Source organism: Humulus lupulus, chromosome 5 (assembly GCF_963169125.1).
Source record: "Humulus lupulus chromosome 5, drHumLupu1.1, whole genome shotgun sequence".
Classification (NCBI taxonomy): domain Eukaryota; kingdom Viridiplantae; phylum Streptophyta; class Magnoliopsida; order Rosales; family Cannabaceae; genus Humulus; species Humulus lupulus.
The window spans coordinates 66,710,367-66,732,874 of record NC_084797.1 but is presented as its reverse complement, the minus strand read 5'-3'; the positions used below and the strand labels follow the sequence as shown (position 1 = coordinate 66,732,874).

At 37.9% G+C, this 22,508-nt stretch overlaps 1 pseudogene; it reads right to left on the bottom strand.

Moving 5' to 3' along the window:
* Positions 1–22,508, bottom strand: part of LOC133779198 (leucine-rich repeat receptor protein kinase HPCA1-like) — a 60,759-nt pseudogene that overhangs the window by 23,522 nt on the left and 14,729 nt on the right.

The following is a 22,508-nucleotide window of genomic DNA, read 5'->3' as shown; positions in this document are numbered from 1 at the left end:
AAGCAAGCCTCTCAACCTCGACTTTTTCTCAGAAGAGGCAAGAGCGGAAGAGCTTTCCAAATGTGAAGCCAAGGCTGCCGTGGAGGTAGCTAATCCAACTGGTGTTGTGCTTGCTTCTCCTGTTCTATCGTTCCAACCAGAGGAGGCTCCAGACCCTGATGATGGGGTTAACCAACCAGAAACTAGTTTACCTTATCAATAAACATGATTTAATCGACCAGAAGGCTTCCCATCCGACCAGCAGACACTTTGTATCTAGCCAACAATTTACTTATTTTTCTTATACTTTTGTTGAGACAATTACTGCTCAGTAGCTTTTATATTTTTCTCATACGGGTCAAGCTGCTTGACACTTTACTTTTCATTTCTTAAAACTTCCCAAGTCTTTTGTGAATAGTAAAGTCTCTTTGATCTATGCCATGAAATTTTTCGCATGAGTACTTAGTTTTCTAACTTAGAAATTATAGACATTTTATAAGTCCCGGCTAAGTATACTTTCTCACACCGTTATTGATCTAACATTTTATGAGCTCAATGTTATATTTCACACAAATATTTGCTTTTAACTTGGTGGTATTTTAAAAGATTCCAAGTTACTTAAGCTTTGATAAACAAGTTAGCTTAATGGCTCTTTTTGACTTCAAAAACTTGCAATTCAGCCTAAAAACAAATATCTTAATTCGTGCTCTCATTGCATGTGTTGAATTAATTAGCCCATGTGCCCCCCAAGTGATCGAGGGTTGTAAGATCCTTGGTCACTTGCTACTTGACCGGATCTGTTCGAGCAGTTACTACTCGTGAAACACGTTGAATATAAAGAAAATATCCAAGCAGTTGAACATTGTTTGAACATACCGAGCAGTTGAACACTGCCTAATTTTGTCGATCAGTTAAACACGGTTCAAAAAATTAACACATACATATTTGTAGCAAGAATCGACCATGCTGCGCATAGTCTTTTTTATTACCCATCAACTTGAAAAAAAGGACAAAACGTGTCTAGTAATGAGTCTCATACAAACAAAAATTGTTTAAAAACAAACGACCGGTTAGCAAATAACCAGATCATAAACATACTTAAATAACAAGTAAATCACTTGAATATAAGCTACCACTGTGCAAGTGATATTTATTGATAATATTTCCTAAGGTGCTCACCATTCTAGTAGTTTCTGATCTGTTCACCATTCAGCCTAGAAAGTTTGTAAGTGCCTGGTGGCAAGACTTGCTCAATCTGATATGGCCCCTCCCAATTTGGTCCTAGCACTCCATCTCCTGAGTCTTTGATGAACACTCTTCTGAGAACCAAATCTCCAACCTGGAACTTTCAATCTTTAACTCTGGAATTGAAATAATGGGCCACCTTTTGTTGATGAGCAGCAACCCTTATGCTCGCCTTTTCTCGCCTTTCCTCAATAAAATCCAAAGATTCAGCCAGTAATTGATTTTTTTTCGCCCTGGTTGTAAGTGCTTCTTCGATGGGACGAGGGGTTGATCTTGACTAGTATCATAGCTTCATAACCATATGCCAAGGAAAAAGGAGTATGGCCAGTTGTTGTCCGAGTAGTGGTTCTGTACGACCAGAGAACTTCTGGTAATTCTTTCGCCCAACATGCTTTATCTTGCTCGAGTCACTTCTTTAGGGTGTCTTTCAATGTTTTGTTTACCGCTTTTACCTGTCCATTCTCTTGTGGATGGGCCACCGAGGAGAAGCTCTTTGTGATGCCATGCCTAGAACAAAAGTTAGTAAATAGGTCACTATCAAACTGTGTACCATTATCAGACACTATCTTTTTTGGCAGGCCATAGCGACATATGATATTTTTCACCACAAAATCTAACACTTTCTTCGATGTGATTGCAGCTAATGGTTCAGCTTCGGTCCACTTAGTGAAATAATCCACAACAACTATAGTAAACTGCACTCCTCCTTTTCCTTTAGGTAGCCTCCCGATCAGATCAATTCCCCATACCGCAAAGGGCAAGGGACTTTGCATTTGTTTTAGAATATTTGGAGGTGCTCTGGGTATCTTAGAAAATTTATGACACTTATCGCATTTCTTCACATATTCATGGAGTCCTCATTCATTGTAGGCCAGAAAAATCCTTGTTGCAAAATCTTTTTAGAGAGACTTTGCCCCCCAGCGTGATCTCCAAAAAATCCCTCGTGTACTCTGGCTAACAGGCTCTTCGACTGGTCGGGCGTCACACACCTGAGTAGCGACATCTAGTACCCTCTTCTATATAACACCCCCTCTATCATGACATACCGAGCAGCCTGTCTCATCATCCTCTTGGCATCATTGCAGTTATCGGGTAAGGTCCCTTGCTCGAGATACTTGATGATGGGTGCCATCCAAGTATCATTTACAGTAATTAGCATTACTTCCTGCTCGGTAATACTTGGGTTTGCTAAGTATTCAACTGGTACTATGTTTAGAGTATCAGCATCCTTTGCACTGGTTAATTTTGCCAAGGCGTCTGCATTGGAGTTCTTCTCTCGCAGCACCAACTTGATCGTGTACTCTTCAAACTGTGCTAGCAAGTCTTTAGCTTTATTTAAGTATGCCACCATACGGAAATCCCTTGCCTGATATTCTCCCAAATTTTGGTAAACCACCAGTTGAGAATCACTATTAACTTTGATTGATCGGGTGTGTACATCTCTGGTCAATCACGATCTTGCTAACATGGCTTCATATTCTGCCTCATTATTGGAGGCATTGAATTCGAACCTTAACGCGCAATGAATTCGATGTTGCTCTGGTGTGATTAATATATGTCCAGCCCCCGCATGATGTTCATTTGAAGATCCTTCCACATAAAGTTGCCAGGTAGGAAAAACTTTCCTCTGCCTAACTACATTTTCTGTCTCGTTGGGAATTCCCATGCATTCAGCAATGAAGTCCGCTAGCGCTTGTCCTTTGATGGCTAATCGGGGTTGATACTTGATCTCGAATTGGCCCAATTTGACAGCCCATTTAAGTAAATGACTAGAGGTTTCTGGTTTTTGTAAAGACTTGGAGCAAGGGCTGATCGGTAAGCACCTTTATAGGATGTGCCTAGAAGTATGGTCTTAATTTACGAGATACAAGCACTAAGCAGTATGCTAGCTTCTTGATCATAGGGTACCTTGACTCTGCTCCTACCAACCGTTTACTGACGTAGTAGACTGGATGTTGTACCTTATCTTCCTCTTGTATTAGAGCAACACTGACAGCATGTTCTGTGACTGCCAAATAAATGAAAAGGTCCTCTCTATCAATGGGCTTTGATAAAACTGGAGGCTGAGCCAAATGTCTTTTTACAGCTTGGAAAGCCTGCTCGCATGCTTCTATCCATTCAAACTTCTTGCTTCCTCTTAGTAGGTTAAAAAACAGGACACTTGTCCGTTGACTTGGAAACGAACCTACTTAGGGCAGCAATCCACCCAACTTCATTTCCATGAGTTCCTTAATCTTCTCAGGGTTGGCTTTTATCCCTCGCGAGTTAACTATAAATCCTAAAAACTTCCCAGAACTTCCTCCAAATGAGCATTTGAGGGGGTTCAGCTTCATGCGGTACTTTCTAAGTACTGCAAAGCACTCCCCCAGATCTCATACATGCCCTTTATCTTCCTTTAACTTGACCAGCATATCATCTACGTACACCTCCATGTTTTTGCTGATTAAGTCGCAGAACATGCCATTCACTAAACGTTGGTAGGTGGCCCATGCGTTCTTCAAGCCAAATAGCATAACCTTATAACAATATAATTCTACGTCTGTTTAGAAGCTGGTATGCTCCTCGTCGGGAGGGTGCGTACTTATCTGATTATACCCCGAGTAAGTGTCCATGAGGGACAAGGTTTCATGACCAGAAGTTGCGTCAACCAACTGGTCTATCCTCGGCAAGGGAAAACAGTCCTTGGGACATGCTTTATTCAGATCGATGAAGTCCACGCAGGTCCTCCACTTCCCATTGGACTTGGGCACTAATACTGGGTTAGAAACCCAGGCGGGGTAATAAGCTTCCCTTATGAACCTGTTTTCCTTCAGTCGCTCGACTTCTTCTTTCAGAGCTTTCACTCGTTCCTTGTCAAGCAACCTTCTCTTCTGCTGCACTGCTGGGTAGTTTTAATCCATGTTGAGCACGTGGCTAATCACAGTTGGTGAGATACCCACCATATCCTTGTGAGACCAGGTGAAGACATCTTGATTTCTTCACAAAAATTCTACTAGCTGTGCTCTCACCTCCATCTTTAACTTCTTGCAAACTTTGACCACTCTGGTCGGTTCATTTTCATCTATCAGGACCTCCTCTAAGTCCTCCATAGGTCTTATTACTCTCCAAATCCCCAAAGCGAGGATCAATATCTACTCCCTCGCTTTGGGCAACACCCTATTTGGTGACTTCATCACCGAATGGGGCTTGTTGCTTATTAATACCAGAAGTACTTTCCTGGTTGATAACCTTTAAAGCTTTATCTTGGTCGGTTAAGTTCACAATGCTACACTGGTCAATGTCCATCTCATCTACCACTTCTTCTTTTTCTCCACACATAATCATATTATTCTCCGTGGCTCCCTTCTATGCCTTAACCACCAAAGCATTATAACATTCCCTAGCTTCTCTTTGGTCTCCCCGGACACAGCCTAGTCCTGCACTGGTCGGGAATTTCATGGAAAGGTGCCATATAGACACTGTCGCATGTAAGGTCATGAGTAGTGGTCGACCAATCACCACATTGTAAGCCAATGAACAATCTACTATCAAAAACTCTGTCATGATAGTCTCGTGCCTAGGAGCGTCTCCTACTGTGACTGGTAATTTGATTGTTTCGGCCAGTGACAATCCTTCTCTAGTAAATCCATAAATAACTTGAGAGAATGGCTTTAATTCATTGATGGAGAATTTCATCTTTTCGAAAGATGACTTGTAAATAATGTCCACAGAACTTCCCGTGTCAACTAGGCATCTCTTCACTTTCATGCTTGCAATTTGGACTGTAATGACGAGCAGGTCATTATGAGGATACCTCACATGTCTAGCATCGTCCTCCGTAGAAGTAAGAGACTCGCTTTTGTACCGTGGATTCTTTGGAGGCCGCCCCTCTACAGTCATGACCTCTGATGTTGATCTTGCATCTAACTCATGTCGAAGTGTCCGGGCATATGCCCCAAATTTCCTAATAAGGTTTAGGACCTTGATTAGGAGACCGGGAGGGCCATAATTGATTTATTATGTTATTAAATGATTATATGCATGATTATGTGAATTATATTATTATATGATGATAAATGCATGCATATGGGTTCACATTTTATTATAAGGGAATTTTGGTAATTTGGCCCGTTGAGGGCGTGATTGTGTATTTTCATGCATGTGGGTGAATTATAAATAGTACCGCATTATATGTGGATTGGTTCGAGCCATTCGACATGAGACGATCATGGAATGAAAGTTATCGGTCTAATCATAACGGGGCTAGTTTCAAGGCTCGGGGTGAGTCTCGGGGTAATTTGGTGATTAGAACGTTGTCAGGAATTAAAGGGTAACGGGATATGAATTATTGGTTTTTGAGAATATTGAGAATAACGGGAATTGGAGGTTGTTAATTATAATTAACGAAATAGGCGGTAAATGACGATTTTACCCTTGAAAGTCTTTAGAGGGATTTAATTGACCTAGGGGTATTATGGTCATTTGACCAAGGGATTATATCACACTAGAAGGTTGTGGAATTTTAAAAACAGAGCATCATCATCATCCTCATCTCTCTCTCTTGTACCTATACTTCTCTCCTTCTTCCTTTCAATTTTTGAGAGCCAATTTGAAGAAACAAGTTAGGAAATCAAGGTTTGAGGCTTAGAACTTTGATTCTTCCATTGAGGAGGTCTAAATCCCACTTGAGGTAAGATTTTATCCATGAATATAAGCTATACTCTGTTTTTCCTTATGGTTTTCAGTTGAGGATTTTGAGATGATAAGTTGAGAATTAGTGGAAGTTTTTTAGTAAGATTGATTGGGTTTTGAAGAGGTTGTGATATGTATGAAGTTTAGGGGTTGAATTGGATGTTTGGGTGATTTTTGGGATTGGTTTGGAGGGTTGTTTTTCCAGAGAAGTCACAAGGAAGGAAACCAGAAAGATTCAGGTATGTGATTGGCGCAGCAGCGCTAGGCAGGGCAGAGAGTTGGGCCTCTCTGACTTTAAATAGTGCCTCAGCGCCATTTAATAGGGCTACAGCGCTGGTCCATTTTCAAGCAAACCTATTTTAGAGCTCAGGATGACTTTTAAGGCTCGGGGATGGGTTCCTTTACCCCGTTTGGGTAAATTGAGATTCCCGAGATTGCGGGATTGATCCCGAAAGCGTGGTTTTAGATTGTGAACCTCTTATTGATTTACTTTATTAATGGATTCCAATAGGTTATGACTAGGTGACTGCTAAGGAACTAAAAGGTTGATCGTTCTCAAGGGTCGTTCTTTTATTATTTCTCGCTCGAACCCGAGGTAAGAAAACTGCACCCTGCGTTTATGACATGCATGGTTATTCTTGATCCATGTTGGATGTTTAAATGTGATGCATGTGATGGACGAGAAACATTTGAATAGGGCATGCCATGAATATTGAATATGAGATTGTTCAGAGCTTGAGTCTCTGTGTTTATGCATGATCCTAATCATGCTAGCAATTGTTAAGTAAGCATGATGAATTCCTTATTCAGATATTTGACATATGATATATGTTTGGTAGCGTTGCTTACTTGTGTATGGTACTAACTAGTCAGGGTCGGCGCTGGTCGTATATCACTGACCTAAGAGCCAAAAATGGCATAAGCGTCATGAACGCAGGGCCGATAAAAGATTAGATCTAATCGATATCAACGTTGAATGACTCTAGGAGCATTAATGCTGGACCGACCCGAAGGTCGATGAAAATTATAAGTGCTTGACTAGTCTAGGACTAGTTACTTAGAGCCAGGGCCAAAGGCCTAGGTGACTGTTTGTCACATGGCTAGGGAGCAGAATCCCATGGTTGTGACTCTATGGTCATGCGGTAGGTTATCTTGGTGACTAGTTCATCAAACACCTACCTTGTTTAAGCTAGTGAAATGATCACATATCTACAAAGCCCCGGTGACCCTATCGTCATATGGTTAATGGGAACAGAACCCACCTTAGTGACTATTACAACTGTCACTCTTCTATTTGGGGCTAAAAGCCCTGGATGATTATTATGATCATCGGTTGATGTTTTATATTCATCATTATGTGAACCTATTTTCCTGCTTGAATAGGGCTATATCTGCTAGGCATGCACCTTATGATTTGATGACATGTAATTGCGGTTCATGAGCATATTGAGTTTTCTTGTTGGGCTTCGGCTCACGGGTGCTATGTGGTGCAGGTAAAGGCAAAAGAAAGTTGGACCATCCTTGAGTTGAAGAGTGTAGGTGACGATGTGTACATATGCGGCTGCTCGACCGCCACGGCAAAGGTTGAAAGAGGAACTAGGGTTTAACCCTGTTTTGCCGCTTAGATCGGCTTGTTGTAAATATTTTCTTGTAATAGACCTTTAAATTATATTTTTGGGATCCCAATGTATACAGTAAATGTTCTAATGAAAAGTTATATCTTAACCGAAATTTTAAATCCCTAAACCGCTAATCATACTTAGTTACACAATTTTGGCCAAATGACTCGAGTTAGCACTGTTTATAAGGCACACCGTAACGGTCCCTGGAGTTTAGGGCGTTACAATATCTTTCCCTTGCCTTATTACTATCCTGAGCCAAGTGTGGACCTCCACATATAGTATCTAAAGTGAAGTCAATAGGCTTGGGATGCAAGGGTGGAGACCGCTGCTGCTTGAACCCAGGATTGTTATTTCTCCCTTCTCCTTGGGTTTTCTCTGCCCCATACTTTTTCAACTTTCCCGACCGGGGAAGAAACTCTATCTCATCCTTGAGATGATTGCATTCATTTGTGTCGTGACCATAGTCTCCATGGAAACGACAAAACTTATTCATGTCTCTTTTACTCATCTTATTCCGGATGGGTGGGGGTTTCCGGTAGGGAACCTCTTGAGGACTTGTGAGATATATTTCTACCTGGCTGGCTGAAAGAGTGGTGTAATTGGTGAATCAAGGTTCATACTTGGTTGGCTTATCGTTTGGACCCGACTTAGCCTTCTTTTCTTCATGGCGATCATACCCGTTATTCCCACGTTTATTTCCACCATTTTGATTGTTTCCACCATTCTTAGGAGGGTCAGTTGATCCTCTCGGATTTTTTATGCCTTTCTCCTCTTTCTCGATCGCGTCATCCAATTTCATATACTTATCTGCTTGGTCAAGAAATTTTTGAAGTGTTGAAATTGGATTTCGATGTACACTTTCCCACAAAGGGCTTCGATAAGTTACTCCAAAGGATATGGCAACCATCTTCCCTTCATCTCCGACAGCAGTTGCTTGGTTGGCTTCTCTCATGAACCTCTGTGTATAGTTCTTTAGAGACTTATCCTTTCCCTATTTGATGTCTTCCAAGTGGTTGGCATAAACTAGTGGAGTCCGAGCAGCGCTGAACTGTCTACAAAATTCTTTCCTGAAAGTTTCCCAAGAGGTAATGGAATTTGGCTTGAATTTCCAATACCATTCCTGGGTAGTATCGAATAACGTAGTAGGGAAAACTCTACAATGATAATCGTCACTTACCCCGAGCAGCTCCATTTGGTCTTCAAATTTCCCAACATGTCTTATGGGATCTGCCTTTTCTGTATATACCAGCAGTACTGGTGCTTTATACTTTGCTGATGGCTGGGCTGCTCTGATCCGGGCACAAAACGGACTGCCATTCCTGTGGTCTATTGCATCCATACTGGAAGGTCATTTTGACAAGCCTTGAACTACAGCCGTTAGCGCATCAATCTGGGCTTAGATGGCAGGGGCGACCGACAGTGTCTCAAGGTCTTGACCGCCTGGTCGGACATTTCTATCTGGTGCACTGTCGTCATGTATTTCTACTTAACTGGCAGGGCAGTTCAAATCTTGCCCTTCGACCGGGTCGACCCTTCTCTTGTCACTAATAACATCCTTTATATCCTTTCGGGAAGTGAGTCCTCCTAACCGATCAAACACTGTGCTCTTAGACTTTTCAGAAGGCTTATTGCGCGGGACTTGCTTTCTCCCACTATGTTGCTGGCCAAGATGTAGTGGAGGCTTTTCAGTACGTCCCGGGCAGTCTTTTCGTCCTTGTGGGTCGTTGCCTTCTTAATCATTTGACTAATCAGTGTGATGACTATCTGCCTCATCACGACCATATCCATCTTTAAACTATGAAGTTTTCTTATCTCGAGGAGTCTTCGTCTAATCCTGCCTGGGTGGAGTCTTCTTACTGTCCGACCGGTGACTTCCTGATCTAGAAGTTTTTGATCGGTGGCTCTTGGAGGGGGTTCTAGAGTTCTCCCTTTGTGTCGAGGTAGTTTCGGAGCGGACCCCATCATCCTCCCGACTAGAGGGGTTACTCCTACTTTTGTCCGGTCCCCGAGAATTGGCTCTGCCAGCGGTCCTTCAACTCGCATTATTATTCCTTGCTCCCTGGGTGGCTGCTCCTTGTGCTGGGGTCTGGGCATTGGCCTGGGTCAACTGAGTGGCCACTTCTAGAGCAATCGCAGTCTCACGATGTCGCCGGTCGACCTCCTCCTGCCGCCGCCTAATCTTTTCACTCCAGGCATGCATCTCTTGTTTTTGCTGCTCGAATGGAGCCTTCTGCCTGGCCATTTCCTCAGCGAAAGACTCTTCCCGAGCATTGAATTGAATCATCTCCTCTTGGAAATTGCCTATTGCTTCCTGAAGTTTTTCAACTTCTGGAGTTGTCTCCTCGAGAAAGACCCTAGGCTCAGTCTCAGGGTTCTGAGGTCCAGGACCTTCTGCTCTAGCAGGCTCTTTTGATGTACCTGTCTTTTTGGAGGCCATACTGGTATTCTTGGGAGCCATATTGGTAGGATAAAAGTGTGTTTCTTCTATTCAGGCTCTCAATGAAAGCACCAAAAATGTTGACTACGAGTTTGGCCAACTTCGAGTAGATGCAAAAACGACAAGAACCTTGAATAGAAAGTAAATAACACCAATAGTTTTTATAGTGGTTCAGCCCCAATTTGTTGGTAATAACCTAATCCACTTGGAGTTGTGATATATTTAGTCTACACTTCAAATCAAATGAACCTGAGTCAACTGAGTTTCTCAAGTGTAAGTAAAAAGATACAATGTTTCTCTCTCTAGACTTTTAGTAAATACTCCCAGAATGCCCCAAATGACGGTTTCCAAATCTCCAAAGTAGAGAATGCTCTTTAATCTCCCAAAATTTGATCCCCTAAATGATGCCATGAGCCATTTATTTATAGGCTCGTGGACCGTACAATAGAAATATCCTGTTTTCCGGGTTGGTTGTTTCAACCAACTTTAATTAATAAAATATAAATAAATTCAAATTACAACAACATAGCTACTATTCTGGTATATATAAGATATTCTCGTGGCATTTGCGAATGATTCGAGTTGAAGCTGTTACTGAGGCTTTACTGAAGGGTCACTAGACGGTAACCTCTGAGACTGATCCATCGACCAACCAAATCCATCCCCGAAGTTACTGGTGTTGGTTTTTATATATCAAATCAGAGATTATATGCAGCGGAACAACAATCAAAATTGTTAATTTAACCCCACAAGATTTCTAGATCTACTTCTTCACATACATATATATATTGAATCAAAGAGATGAATAGAAAATTACCTCAAGTCCCTCCTTGCTGCTATCTTTTTGTATGGCAAAAATCCTTGAGATCTCACACCAAGATCTTCCAAAATGTTCTCAACACTCAAAGAACGAGTGTGGGCTCGCTATACAAAACAATAGGTAAAATCTATTTATCAGATGTTCTCAACACATGAGATCTGATAAAGTTTGGACCTAAGTTTGTGAAGAACAGTGACCTTGCTTGTATCACTATTCTATTTCTCTCAGGGATATTTCAAGATATATTTTCTATCACTGAAAAAGTATTGTTCTGAAAAAAATGATCTCCTATATTTAATATATCCAATACATTAAAGATAAAATAATAGTTATTTTAAACAATTTGAAAATAACTAATCAGTTATCAGATTTTGTTTAAATAATAATATTTTAATCATATTATAATATCTCATTATTTATTTAATATTTAAATAACTAAAATTTTGGAACAAATAAACTTCTATAAGCTTCTTGTGTGTGTAGCACAATGACTGTGCACTATGCTACACATGTACCACATGCCAAGGAAGGCATGTGATTTTTCCCAATTTTTTTATTATTTAAATACCAAAAATCCCAAAATTAAATTAATTCAAAATTAATTAAAATAATTAATTAATTACACATAATTATACAATAATTATGTTTAGTGCATAGAAAAATATTTTACTTATCAAATAAGTCCATTTGCCCATTTTTGTATTTATCTTTGTCAGTGTTTATTTGAGCCATTTCGGGGACCATGGACCTATAACATTAAACTCCAATAAATTGAAACTAAATAATTAAACTCTTTAATTATAATAGTTAATTTATTAATTCTAATATTTCTCCACTATAAATTCATAATTGAACTCCTTATGTTATAGATATACTTTTACAAAAATCTTATTCTTAGGTGTCCATTGATATAACCATCTTACAATAGTTCAACCCTCTAATTAATTAGTTCATAAATTAGAATGGAATAATTACCATTTTACCTTTCTAATTTACTTCTTATTCCTTAAGTACCATTAATTCACTAGTGAATAATTAATCTATTACCTAATTATAGATTTGAGCTCAAAATCATTCAGTTCCAGAATTAACCCTTGAGGGAACTAATATACGATCAGTTAGGAAAGATTAGATTCCATATTGTTGATACATGTTCCCAGCCATCCATGATATTAAATCTCCAAAACAAAAGTCATTAGCCTCATTCATTGAAGAGACATTAACGAATGAATCAAAAAATTTAATAAACATGAACAGGAGTTCATGAACACTCAGGATTAAGGTTGATCTATAAATGATCATCAGTTATGATATGAATTACACGTTTTTATTATTAAATGGTTTTTGCATAAAGACTTTTATTCATATCGGTCCATGTCATATGTAATCATATTATATAAAGCACATTTACCGAGATGTCTTACCACATCAATAATCTGAATCTAGATTATTTGTATCAACATGATACTCAGCAAACCGTACTTACAACCCCAATTAAAGAATTCCATAACTTCAATTTGTTGTTGTTGACTATTTTTATTCATTCATGTGATCTTAATTCTCTCATACTAATACAAGATCACATCCTCAATAATGAATATGGAATTTTTTTGATATTTACAAAATTATTCAAACAATAATTTAATAATCTAAATTTAACAATAATAAACCATTGTATTTATTTATTCATCGAAATAATAAATGTCTTTTACATGCTTTTAGGACATACTCCTAACAATCTCCCACTTGTTCTTAAAGCAAGTATGGCATTTCTCTCAATCCCATATTACGTACATGACCCTCGAATTACTTTGCAGGAAACGTCTTCGTAAATGGGTCTGCCAGGTTGTGTTCTGATGCAATTTTCAGAAAGGACACATCTCCTCTATGTACGATTTCTCTGATTAAGTGGTATTTGCGCTCTATATGTGTAACGACCCGAATTTGATAATCGGGCTTAGGGCCTTGATTAGTGTGCCTGGAGGGCAATCAGTGATTTAATATGCTAATATGTGGATTTATGTGAATATATGATAATGATGCTTGTTTAATTGAGTTAAATGTGCACGTGGGCCCCGTTTGGATATTAGGGGCATAAGTGTGATAAATGTTATATATGTGTGATATGTCTGTGCAGCACGATCCGAGACAGTCCTGGGAAGCGGTTAGCCAGAGAGTCACAACGGGGTTGAGATTCCGACTCGGGGCGAGTCGAGGGGTAATTTGGGTACTAGGTGTGTTATGGGGTTATCGGGACATGAAAATAAATATTTGGAGATATATTTGAGGATAGAATGTCTAGGAGGGAGTATTGGGGAAATTTACCATTTTGCCCTCGGGGACGTTTTGGTACCCCGAGCCTTGAGGTAACCACATAGACTTAAGTGAATAAAACAAAAAGGGAGAATTGTTTAGAAACTTAGAGAAACTGACTTATACTCTCCTTCTCAGCTGAGGATAACTTCCTATACTCTCTCTATCTCACCTTCTCTTCTCTAAGATATATCAAAGGAGAACTTTGGAGGAACTAGTCAGGAAATTGAGGACTTTGGGCTGTGAAGTTAAGGAGCTAGGAGCTTGGGGATTAAGGTTCAACTTCAGAGGTTTAATTCAGCAAAAGGTAAGCTTTACCATGGGAGTTATGCTTGAATTTCAGTTGTGTTTCTAAGCTATGCATGTGGGTAGAATCTAATTTGTTCTTGGGGTTTTTAGTTGAGTTTTGGAGTAGATTTTGGTGGGTTATGATGTTATAACAGGGCTAGAATATTGGTGTTGAATATTTGGAATTGTTATCTTGATTATAGGATGAGCTGGTTTGAGGAAAATGCAGGAGAAAGATGAAAATTCTGGGTTTGGAGGTGAGGGTCGCGGCCCTAGGAGGGGCGCGCCGCGGCCATGGGTGGCCGAGAGGTTCATGCGCGCCGCGGCCCATGTGGTGCCAGCCTCTGTTTTGAGGCTAGTCGCGGCGCCTGTGGGTGGGGTCGCGGCTCTTAGTGCCAGATTGTGCTTTTAGGGGTGTTTAGGCTTGGGAACTCAATGGTTAAGGCTCGGGATGGATTTTATCACCCGGATTGATGGAATTCAAGGTCCCGGAGGTTAGGGTTTTGGCTCGAAGTTATTTATTGGATTAGAACTTGATGGATAGATATTGTTAATATGTTGTGACTAGGGTTTCGGCGAAGCTCAAGTTAGAGGACTGGGGCATCGGTGCTCAGAAAGCTCGGAACTCAGGTAAGAAAACCCTTGTTCCCATAGAGCTTGTGTGCAGGGCTGAGCCCAATGTGTTTGAATAGAATTGGTATGCAGGGGCTGAGCCCAATATGTTAGAATTGCGGGGCGTAGCCCTTTAACTTAATATGCTAGAATTCTGTACTTGTTTGCTATGCTATGTATTTTATGATGTGAATGATCGGCGAGAGCCGGGAACGGTGTAGACCGAGAACGGCGAAGGGCCGGGAACGGCGTTGGGCACATTGAGTGCAAGGCCGAGAACAGCAAGGGGCTGGGAGCAGCATTGAGCACGTGGAGTGCGAGTTTCTAGGGCGAGTCCCTAAAAGGATACCTCGGATATCCTCATGGTGTGGTCCGCGAACCCAGGGCTTGGTAAATGCCTGGGACAGCTAGGCCATATGTGTTTAGCCCATTGGTGGCTTGTTTATATGCTTGATATATGTGTTGCATATGTTATCTGTTTGTGGGTTTTCTTGCTGGGCTCCGGCTCACAGATGCTCTGTAGTGCAGGTAAGGGTAAAAAGAAGGTCAACCAACCATGAGTACAGCAGGCGTGAGGCGGCGTGTACATGTTTGGCCAGCCTGGCTGCCACAGCCAGAGGATTTTGGGAGATGCTTGTAAATGAACTTAGATTTTGTCGTTTAGCCGACTTGGTTCTACTTTTATGTTGTAAATATTTCTAAACTGTATTTTGGGATCCCAGGTGTCAAACTTTTATGATCTTCAATGTTATGGAGTTAATTCTAAATTTTTCCTCTGTTTATGGCTTAATTACACTGTTTGACTTAAAACCTCGATTAGCGAGTTGAAAGCATGTTTTTAAACTCATCTGTAACGGCTCTAAGGAAGTAGGGTGTTACAATATGCTTTCCCCTCTTGTGACTTCTTGGTTCTTTAGAATTAGCCACTGCTCCACTGTTGTCACAGTAAAGAACAAGTGGTTTCTCCACTTCTGGTACAACTTCCAAATTGGAGTATAAATTTTTGAGCCAAACTGCCTCCATAGTTGCTTCACAAGCCGCTATATACTCGGCTTCCATGGTGGAGTCTGCAATGCTGGTTTGTTTAATACTTTGCCAGACTACCACTCCTCCTCCAAGAATAAACACTGATCCAGAAGTCGATTTACAACTATCTCTGTCTGATTGAAAATCAGAATCAGTGTAACCAGTGGGTTCAAGTCTCCACCTCAATATACAAGCATATAATCTCTAGTATTTCTAAGATACTTGAGAATATTCTTCACTGCAATCCAATGACTCAATCCAAGATTGGATTGATAACGACTGACTATCCCTACTGCATAACAAATGTTAGGTCTTGTACACAACACGACGTACATCAGATTGCCTACTGCTGAGGCATAGGGATACTGTCTCATGTCTTCCTCTTCCTGAGGTATTTTGGGACACTGCTCCTTGGAAAGGAATACTCCAGAACAGGTTGGCATATCACCCTTTTTGGAGTTTTGATATTAAAGCGTTCTAGTAACTTATCAATATAAGTTGCTTGAGACAGTGCCAAAGTTTTTGTTCTGTCTATCTCTAAGAATCTTAATGTCCAGAACATACTTGGCTTCTCCCAAATCTTACATTTGAAATTGTTCAGCTAACTAGTTCTTTGCCTTTGATAATGATGTTACATCATTTCCAATCAGTAATATATCATCAACGTAAAGAACGAGGAATACTACTATACCATCTTTGATTTGTTTATAGACACAAGGTTCGTCAACATTTTGTTCAAAAACCAAATGTTTTACTTGTATCATCAAATCTAAGATTCCAAGATCTAGAAGCTTGTTTGAGTCCATGAATGGACCTAAGAAGCTTGCAAACCTTTTGCTCTTGACCTTTTAATTCGAAACCTTCTGGTTGAGACAGGTAAATGGTTTTGTCAAGGTAGCCATTCAGAAAAGTTGTTTTGACATTCATTTGCCAAATCTCATAATCCATGCACACAGTTTGGACAGGAGTATATGAATGGATTTTAGCATGGCTATAGGAGAAAAGGTTTCTTCATAGTCAACCCTTTTTTCTGAGTGTAGCTTTTGGCTACAATCCTTGCTTTGAAAGTCTCTACTTTCCCATCGGCTCCTCTTTTCTTCTGGAATATCCACTTGCAACCAATGGGTTTGATATTCTTTGGTGGATCTTCAAGAACCTAGACAGAATTGGAATACATCGATTCCATTTCTTGGTTCATGGCTTCTTGCCATTTTTCCTTGTCAGAATCATTCATTGCATCTTTAAATGTCAATGGATCGTCTTTGTTTGTGTCAGACACAAGCATTTGAACTTTGTGTTCATAGCGTGTGGGTTGCTTACTAACCCTCCCACTACGACGAGGTTCTCTACTATTCTGACTAGAACTAGCAGTTTCCTCTTGCCATTTTTCATTGGTTGTTGCTGGTGACTTTGCAACTTCATTCGAGATCATCTCCTCCATAACAGCCTTTTTGCGAGGTTTGTGGTTATTAACATAGTCATATTCAAGAAAAGTTGCATTTGTCAATACAAATGTTTTATCTTCTTTTGTACTATAGAAAAATCCACCTCTAGTCTCTTTGGAATATCCCACAAACATGCACACTTCAGAGCGTGATTCCAACTTCCCAGTCTTTCCTTTAAGCACGCGTGCAGGACACCCCTAAATTCGAAAATGGTGTAAACTAGGTTTACAACCATTCCATAATTCTATGGGTGTCTTTTGGATAGACTTAGATGGAACAACATTCAATATGTCTAGAGCACATTGAATCTCATAGCCCTAGAATGACAGTGGTAATGATGAGAAATTCATCATTGATCTAACCATATCTAATAACGTTCTATTCCGTCTTTCTGAAACACCATTTTGTTGTGGCGTTCCAGGTGCTATGAGTTGGGATTGAATGACATGCTCACGTAGATGGTCCTCAAATTCAAAGTCCAAGTATTCTCCTCCACGATCTCATCTAAGAGCTTTTAGTGATTTACCTAATTACTTTTCAGCTTCTGCTTGAAATTCTTTGAACTTTCCAAAAGTTTTAGATTTTCTTTGCATTAAGTATAGGTAACCATATCTTGAATATTCGTCAATGAAAGTGAAGAAATATTCATAACCTCCTCTTGCTTGTACATTAAGTGGACCACAACATCCGTATGTACTAGCTGAAGTGGTTCTGTGGCTCTTGAACCTTTAGCAGAGAAAGATCTCTTGGTCATTTTGCCTTCTAAACAGGATTCACAAATAGGGAGAGATCCAATAGATAGTTCTCTTAAAGAACCATCCTGTATAAGCCTATTTATTTTTTCTAGACCAATATGGCCCAATCTCAAGTGCTACAGATATGTCTTTCTATCGGAATCAGTTTAATAGATCTAGGATTAGCTGTTTTAAATAATTCAGAATTATAAAAAAATTGTCATTCATTGTAAGTATGTAAACTTTGTTTACCCCAAAGCATTTGCATAAAAAGTAAATAGATAATTTCTTTAAATAATAACTATTTTATTAATAAAAGAAATAAATGTTGTGCAAAAATAGAAATAAGTTTCTAAACATTAATAATCAAAATTACTAATAATAAACTAAATTTCTAGACTATAGTTTTCTTTGTTTAAATAAATCTAAAATTTCTAAAACAAAATAAAGAAATTTAAATTGTTCAACTAACAATAAAATTACTAAATAAAAACTACTCTCCAACTCCTCCAGCTCTTTACTCGCTATCAAAATCCTCATCAGTCTCTTCCTCATTTTCAGGGTTCTGATTCTGCGAAACGAAAAACAAAAGAAAAATAGATTAGTGGCATATATTTTTGAATCTACTATCGAAAAATTTTGAATCTAATATTCATTGTATTTGAATTCTATAATTCAAAGTTGAAAAATATAAGTAAATCTTATTTACCTTTTTTGTTTGATATAAACGATGACACTCAGTAAAGACTCCCTCTGTCATTGCTCGCCACATCTCATGTGCTAAGTTATAGTGTATATATTTTTCCTTTGTTTCGCCAGGCATAGTTGAAAGCATGCAATAACGTGCCAACCGATCGGATTTCATCCAATTTGCATATTTTTCTTCTGCTTCATAGCTAGTAGCCAAAGGTGGTTCTGTTGGAGGTTTTTCACAAACTATTGACATCATCTTTTTATAAGAAAAAATGGTCAACATGCCTCGAAACCAGTGTTGCATATTTTGAGGTTAAAAAACCAAGGATTTGATAAAAGCATCTGTGTGTAATTCACCAATAAACACTTTTGCTGGGAATAAATAAATAAATAAAAATATTATTATTATATTAGAAAAATAAATATCAAAGTTTCGGAAATTAAACGTAATGCATGAGCACAATTAAAACACATAAAATAAAGTTCAATTTCCACGATAAAACTTTCTAACAATTAAAGTGTCGCCTTAGGGTTGGTCAAATTAATTTTAGAGAATTTATAAGACGTTCCTATCTTTATTATTTAAAACTTAAAATAACTCATTATTTTCTCTTTTAAACATTAAAGTATCGCTTAGTTTGGTCAAGTTATGATTATCCACTGCAAAAGTTTAATCATGACTTTGTGAGTGTTAACCCATTATTTCAGAGTTCATGACTTAACTTAGGACATGCCGCCTTAGGGTCGGTCAAACCTAAAATACATCATTAGTTCCTATCTTTGTAAGAAATATAACCTTGCTATTGACATGTCTAGACACCTTCCTTATGGGGACGAAAACGAAGTCGTCGCAAGGCACTATTCACATCTCACGGTGTTATATTAATAATGGAGACCACAGGTTATGTTTGAGATATCAACCCTCTCCCACTCACTATTTTGAAATAAGTGTTTTTAACCTAATTAATTCCAAATTAATTATAGTTTCTTTAAACTTTATGAACATAATTAAAATTAGAAAGAAAGAAAGTTTCTAGGTCCATATCCAATTTTAAATTACCAATTATGTTCATCTAAACTTTACTAAAAAACAATTTTAAAATAAAGTTGGTTTAAAGAAATTAAGTCATAAAGACTTAAAACCGGTGTGATATTTTACCAAGTTTTCAAAGAATAAAACTAAGTAATTTATATGCAATTGGTTTCGCAAAATAATTCATATAAACATATAGGACAATCCAAATAATCATGTTTCCACCAATGAGATGCATGATAATGAATGTGTGGGTTTTTTATGTATGGCACAAAATGAATGAACAGTTATCAATCACATGAAAACAATTATTTAAATAAATAAACAATAAATGTTGAACCAGGTGCTTTTGGATATTTCTAATTTTACTTCTTTATAAAATTAAAATAAATAAAATAAAACCGTGTTGATCTCCATCGGGCTTCTTTACTTTACTTTCGGTAGGATGTGTCATTGGTCCAGAATAATAATAAGAAAATAATTTTCTAATTCTCTAGATTAATTAAAACAAAACTTTTAAATAATCATTATTTTATTTTCCTTTTTTAATTAAAAAAACTGAAATAAATTTAATTAAAATCTGTTATTTTAAAAAAAAATTAAATAATATTTTCAAAAAAAAGTTTGTTAGGATAACAAAATTATCTCATTATTTAAATATCAAATTTCTAATAAATAGGATATTTAACATTTTAAAATTAAAAAAATTAACAGATTAATTTCAGAAAAATTTAAAAAAAATATGGACCAGTAAGACGGGGACACGTGGCACCATTTGGTGCTTCTGGGGCCCACTTATATGGAACCGTACGGACGTCCGTACGACGTCCCCGGCAGCGGCTCAAAGGATGGCCTCGGAGGAACGGTAGCTGAATTATGAATCCCAGGCTCCGTTTAGACTTTGTGTGATCGGAATTACATTTTATGGTGTCAAAAACCAAATAAAATTACATATATCTTATGCCCTTTAATAGCTTACACAATGATCTAATCATAAGCAAATCCTAACACAAAAACACCATACAATTAACGATTCAACATTCTCATGCATTCAAACATATTAAGTCATCCATTCACTCATCATTAATAAATAAATGCATAAATTAGACCCACACAGATTCAATATATATATATGTGAAGATGGCTCTGATACCATTTGTTTGTTTTTATAGATCAAATTAGAGATTATACGCAGCGGAACAACAATCAAAATTGTTAATTTAACCCCACAAGATTTCTAGATCTGCTTCTTCACATACATATATATATATTGAATCAAAGATATGAATAGAAAATTACCTCAAGTCCCTCCTTGCTGCTATCTTTTTGTATGGAAAAAATCATTGAAATCTCACACCAAGATCTTCCAAAATGTTCTCAACACTCAAAGAACGAGTGTGGGCTCGCTATACAAAACAATAGGCAAAATCTATTTATCAGATGCTCTCAACACATGAGATCTGATAAAGTTTGGACCTAAGTTTGTGAAGAACAGTGACCTTTCTTGTATCACTATTCTATTTCTCTCAGGAAGATTTTACGATATATTTTCTATCACTGAAAAAGTATCGTTCTGAAAATAACTGATCTCCTATATTTAATATATCCAATATATTAAAAATAAAATAATAGTTATTTTAAACAATTAGAAAATAGCTAATCAGTTATCAGATTTTGTTTAAATAGTAATATTTTAATCATATTATAATATCTCATTATTTATTTAATATTTAAATAACTAAAATTGTGGAACAAAGAAACTTCTAGAAGCTTCTTGTGTGTGTAGCACAGTGACTGTGCACTGTGCTACACGTGTACCACATGTCAAGGAAGGCATGTGATTTTTCTTATTATTTAAATACCAAAAATCTCAAAAATAAACTTATTCGAAATTAATTATATTTTTGTTTAATCAAATAATTAATTAATTCTCAATTAATTAATTACACATAATTATACAATAATTATGTTTAGTGCATAGAAAAACCTTTTACTTATCACATAAGTCATTTTGCCTATTTTTGTATTTATCTTTCTTAGTGTTTGTTTGAACCATTTCGGGGACCATGGACCTATAACATTAAGCTCCAATAAATGGAAACTAAATAATTATAATCGTTAATTTATTAATTTTGATATTTCTCCACTATAAATTCAGAATTGAACTCTTTATGTTATAGATATACTTTTACAGAAATCTTATTCTAAGTTGTCCATTGATATAAACATCTTACAATAGTTCAACCCTCTAATTAATTAGTTCATAAATTAGAATGGAATAATTACCATTTTACCTTTCTAATTTACTTCTTATTCCTTAAGTACCATTAATTCACTAGTGAATAATTCATCTATAATCTAATTATAGATTTGAGCTCAAAATCATTCAGTTCCAGAATTAACCCTTAAGGGAACTAATATACTGTAACACCCTAAACTTCAGGGACCGTTACGGTGTGCCTTATCAACAGTGCTAAACTCGTTAATCGAGTCATTTGGCCAAAATCGTGTAACTAAGTATGATTAGCGGTTTAGGGATTAAAAATTTTGGTTAAGATGTAACGTTTCATTAGAACGTTTACTGTATACATTAGCATCCCAAAAATATAATTTAAAGGTCTATTACAAGAAAATATTTACAATAGGCCGATTTAAGTGGAAAAACAAGGTTTAACCTTAGTTCCTAGATTCAATCTAACAATAAGGCTTAGTGTTACATGTTTGTGAACATGAATGATGTTCTGAGAACAAACCATGAACTCATGGAAACTACTTTCGAGATAATGAAATCTCTGCAAGCCATATTTAGGCAGCAATCTGATCAAAGTGGACAAGAGGTTACTAGAACCTACATGACTACTAAGATGAAGAAAGGTGTTTCTGTGCGTGAACATGTCTTGAGCATGATTAACGTGATGCATGAAGCAGAAATACATGGGGTCGTCATTGATGAGCGTACACAAGTAAGCATCATAATTGAATTGTTCACTCCTACTTTCTCTGCGTTCATGACCAACTATATTACGAATAAGTTGGAATTCAACATGACCCAGCTGTTGAATGAACTGCAGTCTCTTAACAAAACCATAACCAAAGAGACTGAGGCAAATGTGGAATAGGAGAAACATTCAACCTCTAAGGATAAAACCAAGAAGAGGAAGAAGAACAATGACAAGGACAAAAGTAAGGACAAGAAGTTCAATAAAGGCAAGAAGCCACCAAAATCCAAGGAGAACAAGAATGACAACAACTCCAACAAGAAAGAACCAAAAGGAAAATGTTTCCACCGTGGAGTTAAAAGGTTCTCTATGGAGAATTCCAAGAAAGGTCAGTCACCGACCAGATATGGAATTACTCTTTCTAAAGAGCAATGCCCAAAGACACCTCAAGAGGAAGAGATATGAGAAAGTATCCCTATGCTTCAGCAGTTGGGAGTCTGATGTATGCTATGTTGTGTACTAGGCCCGACATATGTTATGTAGTTAGGATTGTAAGTCGTTATCAATCAAATCTTGATTTGGAACACTGGATTGTAGTAAAGCACATTCTGGGTCAGTGTTCACTCTTGGTGGAGGAGCTGTGGTCTGGAG